This window comes from Pseudochaenichthys georgianus, chromosome 22, assembly GCF_902827115.2.
Source record: "Pseudochaenichthys georgianus chromosome 22, fPseGeo1.2, whole genome shotgun sequence".
NCBI classification, from domain to species: Eukaryota; Metazoa; Chordata; class Actinopteri; order Perciformes; family Channichthyidae; genus Pseudochaenichthys; species Pseudochaenichthys georgianus.
In genome coordinates this window covers 26,525,689-26,530,759 of record NC_047524.1, presented here as the reverse complement: position 1 = coordinate 26,530,759, position 5,071 = coordinate 26,525,689, and positions in this window count along the sequence as shown.

Here is a 5,071-nt window from a genome sequence, read left to right as displayed (position 1 = left end):
TTCTTAAAAAGCACAACCTCGATCCAGAGGTTTTAGCCAACTATAGACCTATTTCTAATCTTCCGTTTCCTCTCAAAAATTCTTGAGAAAGCGGCCGCAAAACAGTTGTGTGATTACTTAAAAAACAATGATTTATTTGAATGATTTTCAGTCTGGCTTTAGAACACATCATAGCACAGAGACAAGCTCTGGTTGAAGTCACAAATGACATTCTAATAGCCTCAGACAAGGGACTTGTCTCTATTCTTGTTTTGCTCGATCTCAGTGCTGCATTTGATACTATCGACCATGATATCCTTATTGCAAAGACTAGAGCACTTAGTTGGCATACAGGGAACTGCTTTAGGCTGGTTTAGGTCCTATCTATCTGAACGCTCTCCAGTTTGTACGTGTCAACGATGAATCTTCCACGCAAACCAACGTTAGCCTTGGAGTGCCACAGGGCTCAGTGCTCGGACCTATTTTGTTCACATTATATATGCTTCCGTTAGGCAATATTATAAGGAATCATTCTGTAAATGTTCATTGTTATGCGGATGATACTCAACTATAATTATCAATCAAGCCTGATGAAATTAATCATCTAAATAAAATTCAAGACTGCCTCAAGGACTTAAAAACGTGGATGACCTTAAACTTTTTGATGTTAAACACGACCAAAACTGAAGTTATTGTACCCGAATAATCTACGAAACAAATTATCTAAAGATATACAAACTATGGATGGCATTAATTTGGCCTCCAGTGAGACTGTAAGGAATCTTGGTGTTATATTTGATGAGGATTTATCATTTAACGCCCACATAAAATCAATTTCAAGGACCCGCCTACTTCCATCTACGTAACATTGCAAAAATCAGGCATATCTTGCCTCAAACGATGCAGAGACACTAGTCCATGCATTTGTTACTTCAAGTCTGGATTATTGTAACTCCTTATTATCAGGGTGTACCAAGAAGTCAGTCAAGTCGCTTCAGCTGATTCAAAATGCTGCAGCTCGTGTACTAACCAGAGTTAGGAAAAGGGACCACATTACTCCTGTTCTGGCTGCCTTACACTGGCTCCCTATAGAACACAGGATAGAATTTAAAATTCTTCTTCTCGCCTACAAAGCCCTTAATGGGCAGGCGCCATCTTACCTTAAATAACTCATTATACCCTACTGTCCTACTAGGGAATTGCGTTCCAAGAATGCAGTGTTGTTGGTTGTTCATAGAGTCTCTAAAAGTACAATGGGAGGCAGAGCCTTTTCTTATCAAGCTCCACATTTGTGGAATCAGCTTCCAGTTTGTGTTCGGGCGGCAGACACCCTATCCGTTTTTAAGAGTGCGCTTAAGACCTTCCTTTTTGATAAAGCTTATAGTTAGGGCTGATTAGATTCAGCCCCTAGTTTTGCTGATATAGGCTTAGTTTGTCGGGGGACATCTTACTTCTTCCTTCTCTCTGTCTATACCTGTGTACTCTCATGTTCCGATTAACCCAGCTTCCCCTAATTTCTTTATTTGTGGTGTCTATATACGCCGGGATCCAGAGTCATGAATGATCCCGTTGCTGCGATCCTGTGTCCTGGATCGTGAGCTCTGGATCTTGAATCGTGGCTGTGGTCCTGGATCATAAGTCCTGGATGGATATCCTCGTGGATTCATCTGCCTGAGAAGTGTAGTGACCTTGCCTTCTTACAGTGCAGACGCTTTTCTGCTTGCTCTTGCCTCTGCTTACTTTTTATGCTCTTTTTCTATTTTTCTTTTCTGAAAACTTCGAGCGGCGGCTCCTGGACATTAACCTATCACTGGGACAGTTATTCTTCGTAAATAGACGGAGGGTTTCAGCCATATTTCAATATTTTTACGACGACCTCAGTCTTACAGTAGTGTGGCCTAGCAACAGCTAAAGCCTGGTACTGCATGCTATTTAGCTTAAGCTAGTTAGCAGCAAAATGCCTCCGTTCTCTACAGATGACTTCCACAAACTTCTACAGAAGATGGCCGTGTTGGAAATGAAAATGCAACGGTTGGAAGTTAATGTGGAAGTGAATGGACTAGGTTGGAATGACACCACTTTACCAGTGTTGCAAAAGAATGGACAAAGGCATGCTAACTCAAAGCTAGTTAGCAGCTACAAGGATTCCAAGGAAAAGGAGGGCTGTGTACCGGTGGTAGTCCTCCCTCGAACTCTCTGGGTGCAAGGCCGAAGAGTAAATCATTTCCATGAGATTTGGGAGGACGAACAACAGGCAGAGCCCAGCCCTCTGAAATCTGTGATGCGACCGGCTGGCCTGCATTGTTATCACCCAGGAAGAGCGCCTCTTCAACCCCTGTTCCTACTAGGAAACAGCCGTGGACAGCTGCTAAAGGGAGAACTACAAAAAAATCCTCCTAAACCACAGAGTGTGCCAATCCAGAACAGATACGCTCCGCTGACCGAGAACCGGAGATCTCTTTCTGATTACCCTGGATAACCCATCCTCTTCACATAGCAGGTGGTAAGACCAATAGCTACTCCAAAAGTAAAAGGCTAGAGGGAAAGCTAACGACTGGGCCTGAAACTCTGATGTGGGTGACTCTGCTGTAAGAGATGTAAAAAGTCTGTGTAGTAAGAACAACACCAAAGTACTCTGTTTTCCCAAGGATAACAGACTTGGCTGAGAAGATCCTGCATATTGGGGGCTTGACACATCCGACTGTGAGGAATGTGGTTACTGCACATTGGAACAATGATGTGTGAAACAACAGTCAGAAGTGCTGAATATAGACTTTAAAATGTCTGTTGGAAACTGTCAGCTCTCTAAATGCAGAGGTATTCATCAGTGGCCCTCTACCGCCCAGTCAGAAGAGGAGTGGAGAGATTTCAGCAGATTGTTTGCACTGAACACCTGGCTTTCAACTGTCTGTACTGACCATTCTGTCAATTTATTGACAACTTTAACTTTTCTGGGGCCGCAGACATTTTTTAAGGCAAATGGAGTTTGTCTGAACAAATCAGGAGTGAAATTGTGTATCTCTAACGTATTCAACTGCCTCCGTCATCAATCTGTTCCCCTTTGCCAAGGACAAGCAACAAGAGGAATCAAACAAGAGAAAGACACAACACATCACTCAGAAAACCTTGAAAATCTATCACTGCACCGCCTGAGGAATGTCTTGATTATGGGAGACAAATGGAAGAGTCTCCACCGCCCTTCACCCCCCCTATCACCTCTGAGGATACTCTTCCTTCACTCCACAGCTCTCTCTACTCTCCGTTCACCCTTTCACCCTCACCCACCCTCCTGGAGATCACTGAACACACAAAGGAGATACAGAGGGTTGGCACCGATTCCTTCCTGGAGTTCAAAGACCAAACTAAGGCGATACGCAGGGTTGGCAGCATGTCCTTTACCCCCGCTCCTCAACGACGCCCACCAAAATCACTGCAGAGACGCCGCACCATCTCCCCCGTCTTCATCACCGTGCCTACGTCAACCACCTCCCCCACCTGGCAGCATGTCCTTTACCCCCGCACCATCTCCCCCGTCTCCATCACCGTGCCTACGTCAACCACCTCCCCTCCCTTCAAGAAAGCATCTGCAGTCTCCGAAGCCTAATAAGGATGGTGTGTGTGTACGAAACGCAACAAACTCTTACTGATATGTGTGGGGTCCAGGCTCAATGGCGTATGGCACTCTCAACTCTCTCCAGGACATGCCGGGGGCCCTGCCTGCCTGTAGCTTTGCCGATATCTGTGTTGATAGGTAATAGATTAAGAGCGGTGAATCAGCTTAGAAACAGAAAGTGCTCAAACGTTCGTGTGAGTTTATCAAATTTAGCAGTGATTCCATGTCAGCCACAGCTTGTCACAAAACATCTTACTGATAGTGTATCTAACAAACTTAAACTAGCTTTATTAAATGTCAGGTCTTTGGCAGGAAAAACATTTTTAATCAATGATTTTATCACTGAGCACAATCTTGATTTGATGTTTTAACGGAAACATTGGATTGAACAAAAATAACAGTGCAGCTGTTCTTATCGAATCAACCCCTCCCAACTTTAGTTTTATGAGTCAGGAAAGAATGCATAAGAAAGGGGGTGGAGATGCTATTTTGTTCAATGATTCCATTCAATGCAGGAAGACATCTTATGGGAACTTTGCTTCTTTTGAATATGTGGCCCTTCAGCTGAAACGCTCCTCTCGAGCTCTGTTCCTAAATATCTATAGACCACCCAAATACTGTGCAAGCTTTTTTGATGATTTACTGAACTGCTGTCTATAGTGTGTATTGACTTTGACCGTCTAGTCATTGTTGGTGATTTTAACATCCATGTTGACAACCCCCAGGACAGAGGGGCTAAAGTACTGTTTTGTGTTCTTGATAACTATGGACTGACTCAGCATGTGACGGAGCCCACGCACAATAAGGGGCACACTCTGGACTTAATTATCTCAAAGGGTCTGAATATCTCTAAGGTTGTGGTGACTGATGTTGCACTCTCTGATCATTCCTGTGTTTTCTTTGAGAGCTCTATTTCTGTTCAAAAAAATGTTCAAAAAGAGGTAACCACAAAGCGATATTTAACTGAAAATACTCGGGAAATGTTTACTGAGAATTTTTCTTCCACACTTGCCCCTGCTAACATCTCAGTAAATGAGCTAGTAGATCATTTTAATTCAAAAATGAAAAATGTTATAGATGCCATTGCTCCAACTAAGGTAAAGGAAGTGACTGGGAAGAAAATATCTCAATGGAGAAAGGCCATGACCGTGAGAGCAGAAAAAAGAGAGTGTCGAAAAGCTGAACATAGGTGGCGAAAAACAAATCTCCAGGTTCACTTTGAAATCTATAAAGAGAGACTTGGCCTTTATAATTTGGAATTGAAAAACGCACGACAGTCTTTCTTCTCTGACATCATTACCAAAAACAAAAACAATGCACATGCCTTGTTTGCTACCGTCGACAGACTAGCTAACCCCCCAGTGTCAGTAGCCTCTGAATTTCTATCCACCAGGGCATGCAATGATTTTGCCTCCTTCTTCACTGACAAAATTCAGAAAATCAGACAAGCAGTCAGTGCCTCTGCATCAGGTACAGCAA